The sequence below is a fragment of the Panthera uncia genome, chromosome C2 (assembly GCF_023721935.1).
Source record: "Panthera uncia isolate 11264 chromosome C2, Puncia_PCG_1.0, whole genome shotgun sequence".
In the NCBI taxonomy this organism is placed as follows: domain Eukaryota; kingdom Metazoa; phylum Chordata; class Mammalia; order Carnivora; family Felidae; genus Panthera; species Panthera uncia.
Genome location: NC_064810.1, coordinates 113,825,560 through 113,834,274, shown reverse-complemented (window position 1 = coordinate 113,834,274; position 8,715 = coordinate 113,825,560).

The following is an 8,715-nucleotide window of genomic DNA, read 5'->3' as shown; positions in this document are numbered from 1 at the left end:
AAAAATCAAAACAGATTAAGAATTGATGTGTGTAGGGGTGCCTGGGGCTCAGTTGGTAGAGTGTAAGACTCTTTGATCTTGGGATCATGTGTGTGAGCTCCACATCAGGTGTAGAGCTTAAAAAAAAAGAATTGATGTGTGGAATATAAGTTCTAGCTATGTGAAATAAAAACCAAACTACCAGAGACTTTACGCTATGTTCTATCTTGATAACTATTCAGTATATTGATTTGTTAGCCTGCTTTCTGCTAAGCCCCCAAATCTACAGCTTAAAGTTTATGAACTACAAAATATTATTTTAGACTCTTTAAACATTGTATGATTAAAATTTGCAAGAGAAATGAATGTCAGTAATTATAGAGAAATATTTTTTTTTATTTCCCAAATAAATTAAGCATAAATTCTTTTTAAAAAATGGAAAGACAATTCTTTTTTCCAGTTATTTTTAAACAATCCTCCTTCCTTTCTAGAGTCACATTACTTGTGCCTTTACAGAGATCGGCCAAATGTTTTTTTACCCAGTGTTTTCTCTCCAAACCCAACCTTGAAGATGCAACTGAAATTGAACTATTCCATAAAGCCTTTCTTGATTCTTCCATTGCAGTTCCTTTCATTTTTAGACTTGTAGAACTGGGGGTGGGGGACGCCTGAGTAGCTCAGTCAGTTAAGTGTCAGACTCTTGGTTTTGGCTCAGGTCATAATCTCACCATTCATGGGTTTGAGCCCTGCATTAGGCTCTGCACTGGCAGCACAGAGCCTGCTTGGGATTCTCTCTCTGCCCCTGCTTTCTCTCAATAAATAAATAAATAAATAAATAAATAAACAAACAAACATTAAAAAAAATAAAATTACAGAACTGGGATCATCTCAGTAACTTCTTGGAGGACTATATATATGTATGTGTATGTGTGGCGTTACACATATATGTAATATATGTATATATATGATATTATATATGTAGCTTTGACTTTATATTTATAATCTTCTACTCTTTAGATTGTAATGCAAGTAAATTTTGGAACTCCACGTGCATCGTAACTTCCTTAAAAGCAAGCACAACATTTCACAATTTGATAGCTCATGTTTGACAGTTTTGTATATGACAGACACACAGTAAATATTTGTTGCTCTATCCTTGACAAAACATTGCATCAGTGATTCCCAACTAGGGGTGGTTTTGCCCCTCAGTAGACATTTGGCAATGTTGGGAGACATTTTGCTTCTTACAATGGGTGGGTGGGGCGGGGAGTGGGGTGTGTGGAGGAATGAGAGGTGCTACTAACACCAAGGGGAAGAGGCCAGGGATGCCACTCAACATCCTACAGTGTACAGGACCACCCACTTGCCTTCCTGTCACACGTACATAAACTCACTAGGTTTTCCTTTCCATCTATTTTTTTTCCCTTTCTGGGATTTTAGGTCATTTGGCAAAAAAAAAAAAAAAAAAAAAAATGGACCTTAAGACAAAAAGTTATACAGCCCAAAGTTTCAATATTGTCAAAGCTGAGAAACTCTGCATTACATCAAATCCCATAGGCACACAGTTAAACAAAAATCCAAAGAGATTCTTTGGTAAGGAAACAAAATCTTTTTAAAAATTAAAATATTGTATATAATTTGTTCTTTGAGAAAAATTTTACTAAGTTTCACATGGAATGTGAAGTATTAGGCATTTCTTTTCATACAGAAATTGTAATTTTTTTCCTGAGTATTTATGTAATGAGCATATATTTTATTATATAGATTTTACCATTTTGCCAAGTAATTTGTTTCTGGTTGGAAAGCAGAGACCTAGGGAGGAAAAAAATACAAAAATCATGGAAATCACGTGTTTCAGCAGGCAAATAAAAATTGAAGCAGCGTTTTAATTTTTCATATTTGAGAAACATGACTGATTTCAGTATTTTGTGTGGAGATATTTTACCTGCTTCTTCTTTCCCCAGCTTGAACTCTATACCTATCTTTACTTTATTCTATCTTATCTCTCTTGTAGATATGTGGCAAATATTCCATTAAATTCAGTTGTTTGGGCCAGCTACAAGTTTCAGAAAGACAGGTCCTCTGGGATATTTTTCTCTGAAGGATATTTTTCTCTTCATGGGAAGAGAGCATTCCCTCCATCTAAGGACAGTGGTTAGTTGAGACTGTAAAGTGTAGTTTTGAATGTAGAAGGTTCTTCCTCATTTTGTTCCATTCCCTTCCTCACACCCTGAGATTCCTGCTAGAGCCCTGGAGTTAGGACCTGTCATGATAGCCTGTGTCCCTCCAGCATAGGAAAGTCTGTTTGTTGTTGTTGTGCTGTTGTTGTTGATCTTAAAATTTATTTATTTATTTGAGAGAGACAGAGAGAGAGAGAGAGAGTGCAAGTGGGGGAGGGGCAGAGAGAGAGGGGGACTGAGGATATGAAGGAGGCTCTGCTCTAAAAGCAGAGAGCTCGACGGGGGGCTCGAACCCACGAACCTCCAGATCATGACCTGAGCGGAAGTCCAACGTTCAACAGATTGACCGCCTACGTGCCCCTGCTTGTTGTTTTGGAACACAGTACAAGAAGTGAGGGAGGGAAGGGGTCACAACAGTATTCACTTCTTTGTGAATATTGGAGTACTATATATTTTCTTTTCAATATTTGGAGGTCTCTTCTAATTTGAGAAGTCAAATATCAAGATTCGGTTTCTAAGTTTATCACTTAACTACCTTTCTATCTTAGTTTTTGGAATACCTTTCATGCTTCCATAAATGTAGTTATAGAGAAATTTTAGTAATGGCAATTTCTTACCAAAAGCCAAATAAAAATTCTAGCCAGTGTTAACATTTAAAAATATCTTCAGATTTTGTTGTTGTTGTTGTTACTTACAAAGTAAATTGTGAAAGGTGTGGTTTAGTCAACTAAGTATGTAATTTGCATTATACAGTAGTTTTAAATTCCTGGATCTATTTTGCTCTCTAGAAACATCAATATGTACTTTGTTAGAGCCAAACTCTGTTATAAACATATTTTTAAATTTCAAAGCAATAGACTTACTCTATATTGAGGCATGTCTTGGTTATTAAGATAACTGTTGACAAAAAAACCTGTATGTATCCTGTTCCACAATACCATGGTTTCAAAAAATAACTTTTCATTTTCTGAGGAGCAATCTCAATAGCCACCATGCAAAAGACACATTTATTTAGACCCCGAACTTTTATAACAAATGTCCACATCTATTTCTAAAATCTTGTTCAATGTTCTTAAGCTAGTTGTCATCAATTTTCTCTTTTTAGTTTTTCTTTCTTTTCTTTCTAGAATGTTTCTCTGGAATTCTTTATTCCTACAAACACCCACTCATACTTGGGAAAATAAAATATTTTTGCAAAATTCTTTCAAATAATTTATTTGTCCCCTTCTCCAGTTATAATTTGATATATTCTACAAATGCACATTACGTTGTCTTTAAAAATATTTGTCTCCATTTTGAGCTTACTTTAAAAGGGAATTACCAATGAATAACTGAAGTGGGTCTTTGAAGTATGGTTGCTATCATTTATCATTTTAGTTGGAGAAAGAGACTACTGTTGAATTATAAAAAGTAATCCCTTATTGCTCATACACATGGAAATGACTCACTATTTTGCAAATCATCTGTCTTGCTCCTAGTGAGTCTGGCTTGGCCCAGTCAAACAAAAATGTGAGTGCAGAAAAAATAATGTGAACATCCTGAATGCCATTGGTACCAGACTTTCAAAAGGGGTCCATAATTAGGTTGTAGATACAAAAAGAGGGAGAGAGTATTTAAAATTATGGGGTTAGATTGAAGGGAGAGATAATAGATATATATTTTTCCTGTAAAGACAAGTAAAGAAAAGATATAGGTAATACATATATGAAGCTAACTCCTAAGTTTCTTTTTGTTTTTATTACCTGTGGGAACTTCTTGCTACATAATTGTCTTTTTTAATTTTCTTTACACGTATAACTCTTTAACCACACTGTTAATTTCTGAGGGCAGGGATTGAATTTCATTCTTTACGCTCCCTGGACTGTATTACCTGAAGTAGCAAGTACATTCATTGGAATAAATAGAATGTATTAAAAAACTGAAATATATTGGCTTTAGAAAGTCATCACTGAACTTTAAAAAATATTGTTTTTTCAAAGTTACAGAACTGTATGGAAATAGTATAACAAACATGCATGTAGCCAACATGTGCATATAACAGAGGTTGACAATTTGGCATGTGCTTCAAATCATTATTTTATTTAATTTAGAGAGAGAGTAAGCAGGACAGAGGGGCAAAGGGAGAGAGAGAGAATCTCAGCCTGGAGCCCAAGGCTGGGCTCCATTCCATCACCCTGGGATCATGACCTGAGGCAAAATCAAGAGTTGGTCACTCAACTGACTGAGCCACCCGGGCACCCCTGCTTCAAAGCATTTTTAAAACTAGTTAAAATTCTTGGGGCAGCTGGCTGGCTCAGTTAGGAGTGCATGTGACTTTTGATCTCGGGGTTGTGAGTTCAAATCCCACCCTGGGTATACAGATTACTTAAAAATAAAATCTTAAATTAGTATAAAATAAAATAAAATAAAATAAAATAAAATAAAATAAAGTAAAGTAAAGTAAAGTAATTCAAATTCCTTTTTTACATTCTCCAATCTCTTTTGCCTCCTTTCCTCCCCATAGGCAATCACTGTTCTGATATTGGTGTATATACTTTCTTTTCATGTTTTTAAATATATTTCAAGATATAATCTATAAATAAAATAGTGTATTATTTTCATGCTTAAAATTTACAGAAATATATTGTACTCTGTGTGTGTCCTACATCAAATACTATCTCATTGTTATTTTAATTTATATTTGCATTTCTCTGATTTCTAGTGAGATTGAGCAAAGAAACACTTTGCCAATATCCTCTTCCTAATTTATTTCTCTGTAAATGTTTATACTGCCTTTACTGTACCCATTTTTTATTTTATTATCTTATCTTATTTTATTTTATTTTACTTTATTTTTTATTTTATTTTATTTTATTTTATTTTATTTTATTTTATTTTATATATTATTTATGTTTTGAGAGAGAGAAAGAAAGAGAGAGTGCTCATGAGCAGGGAGAAGGACAGAGGAAGAGGGAGAGAAACTTAAGCAGGCTCCAAGCCTAGTCCAGAGCCTGACAGTGATCTGATCTCACAACCCTGAGATCAAGAGCTGAGCTGAGGTCAAGAGTCTGGGTGTCTCAGTCGGTTAAGCCAGTTAAGCACCTGGTTAAGCAAGCCGGTTAAGCAATTCTTGATTTTGGCTCAGGTAATGATCTCATGATTCAAGAGACTGAGCCTGCATCAGGAGACTGCTTGGGAGTCTCTCTCTCCCTTTCTCAGCCCTTCCTCTGCTGGTGCTCTTCCAAAAACAAATAAGTAAACATTTTTAAAAAAGAGTCAGATGCTTAACCAAGTGAGCCACCCAGGCACCTCCAGATATTTTAAGTTTAAAGCAGACAAATGTATCAATTTTTTTCTGATATGAGATATTTTTGTTTTATTTATTTGTTTATTTGTTTGTTTACTTTTAAAGTAGACTTCATGCCCAGCACAGAGCCCAGTGCTGGGCTTGAACCCACAACCCTGAGATCAAGACCTGAGCTGAGATCAAGAGTCAGACACAACCAACTGAGTCAACCAGGCACCCCTGTTTTTATTTTATTTAAGCAAACTTTACATATCATATGGTAATAAAATCTTCTGCCATGTATTCTTTTCTCATGCAAGAGGTGCATTTAAGTCTTTTCCATGAGGAATTTATTTTGGTGTATGGAGTGTGTTAGCGATCTTATTTTATCATATATGGATAATCAATTTTCCTGGCCTTTTTCCCTGAGTAGAACATTCTTTATTCGTTGCACTGTAACATGACATGCCAAATTCCCATATATGTGTGGGGCTGTTTCTGGCTGCTCAATCCTATTTATCATCTACTGATCATTTATACAGAAATGCCATATCATTTTAATTAATGTTATTATATTATGACTCAATACATACTAGAGCACAGTCTACAGTTTTGTATTGGCCGTTATTGGCTATTTTCTCTTTCTCATGAATTTTAAGATAAGCCTATCAAATTAAAACTTGTTAGTATTTTGATTGCATTTGCATTGAATCTATAACTCAGTTATTGAGAAAACGGCACCCTTATGGTATTGGGTCCTTTAACTCTGAACATTGTATATGTATCCAGTGTTTAAAGGCTTTCTTATGCCCTTCCTTAAAATTTGATGATTTTTTTGTTTACTGGCCTCACTTTCTTTTTGATGCATTTATTTCTAACAATCTTATTGATTACACTGATATTGTTAGTGGGATTTTTCCTAATGTGGAATAGATAGGGGTTAAAAAGTCTGGGTTCTAGATCCGAGGGCTTGAGTTCAAATCCTAGCTCTACCACGTACTAGGTGTATCTCAATTTACTTATTTACTTAGCTACTTCAGCATGTTTGTCGTGAAGAGTAATTGAGATAACACATGCCTAGAATATAGTACTTAATATACTTGACTTATTAGCACTACTCCTTCCTTGACTTATTAGCACTACTTAGTTTTTGCTGCTATAAAGGATATTATTCATTTTTGTATGTTGGTCTGTAGTTACTCTTGGATGTTTTTGATAGAGAATCATATCATACATGAATAATGACTTGTTTTTAAAATTCTTCCACCTCTTATTTCTTCTTGTCTTCTTGTGTTAGGACTTCTAATATAATGCTGCATATAAGCACATTGTATATTTTTACTGAAACAAACTAGACTTTTAGAGAACATTTATGTGAGTTTCCCCTTTTGCCAATGTTCAATTACATGAAAGTTGTAACCTACTCTTTCTATTTTGGGAATTTGCAAACAAAACAAGTAAAGTAAAACAGGGAGACGCACATTAACCTTTCACTCTGCCTATTACGTTATTCCTCTGTCATATTCATCTCCTTAAATCATATTCATCTCCTTAAATCATACCCCTCTTCAAGACCAAGTCTAAACGCTCATTTCTCCATGAAACCTATGGCTTTTTTTAGCTGGAGGTAGCATCTCCAGTCCCTTACCCCTTAGTGTTTCATTAGCATCTCTCTTATTTGTACTCTAGCTTACGTTATGTTATGAATTTTTTTACTGTTCTTATTCAGATCTTAAGATTTTTGAGGTCAGAATCAGCATCTGTTTTGTTTTGAAGTTTTTTTCCTGCCACTACTAGCAAAATTCATACTCAACAAATGGCAAATAAATAAATGAAAAAATAAATAATATCTGGAACTAACTATCAAATACATCTAAAGCTTATTAGGGAAGAAACACAAAACCAGAAACACATCTTTATTCTTTTGTGAGAGTTTGCTTTATTATTATTTATTTAAAAAGTGTGTGGCCATGAGTATACAGACATATAATTAATACTCTGAAACAAAGTAAGAATTTGACTACCACTGTGATTTTTGATTAATTAATTCTACTAGAACAAGTGACAGCATAGAAAGGCAGTAGAAAAGCACCCTCATGGGGACAACCAGGATGCACAAATAAATGCCGTTCATCTCTATTTAACAGAAAATTTAATAATCTATTCAGCTTTATTCTCTCCAGCTTAATCCAAGCCATTTCAGGAGTAGTCTTTGGAGAAATATTTTTTAAGAAGTAAGCTGACTCAGATGTTTGTAAAAATGACATGTGGGTCCTTCCTTCTGTTTTTTTGAACAGTATTCTTTTTAAACCGAAAGGAGCAAGTCCCTAATGGAGAATACATCGTAGAGCTCCCTATCACTGTTCCAGTCTTTAAGTTTGCCACAGTTGCTTCTTTTCATGTGTGTTTTGTCCCTTTGGAATCTAAGTTCTTAGCATCCGGACCAGTTTGTCATAGCAAATAGAAAATGTCTGGCGTATGTGGCAGACTGTTTCCTCTTCGAGGAGAAATAGAACCAGAGGTGTTTATTCATGAATCACACAGAAGCTTAATACCCCAAAAAAGTACTAAATATGTAAATATAAAATGTCCTGAAGGTAATTCCCCAAGTTCTTAATTTATGCCATCCCTGTTTTTTAGAACTGGATCTTAACTTTATTTCTCAAAATATATCTGCAGAGGTCTGCAGAAACCTGCAGGCCCGCATCTGCTCCTGGAGGCCAGGCTTCCAGCTTGCATTGACTTTCAGGATCTTCCTTCAGGCAAACACCTGGAGGCAATCATCTGCAGATGCCAGTCTGCAAGCAGATGTATATGGGTAGGACAGCAGCACTTTTTGCCATTAGAACAGCTGGGAGGAAAGGAAAATAAATGTGTTCTGCCTTCCTTTGTGTCATATAAAACTCCCTTAGAGCATTCTCACCTGGAACCCATTTTCCTTCTCTTCTGGTCTTGGCTTTTTTGATGGGGAAAGAAACTTGCCTCACTTATCCTTCCAGGTTAAGAGGAATTTTGTTCTTCCTTGACATCAGTCACCTTGTTTGAGAATGTTGCTCAGCAAGGATTCTTGTATTTGCCTAAAATATTCGTTTGCCCAAAAAGTGAGTTCCTTGAAGGGATTACCTCTGACTCAATAATTAACCCACTGTATGGTGCCTAGTACAAGTTTAAATACATAGATGCACTCATAAATAATTGTGATATCTAATTCATATCTCAGGTGAAGCTGAAAACTAAATGTGTATAATTTTATTTATCATTTTAAAAGTATCTCCTTGGGGGGCCTGGCTG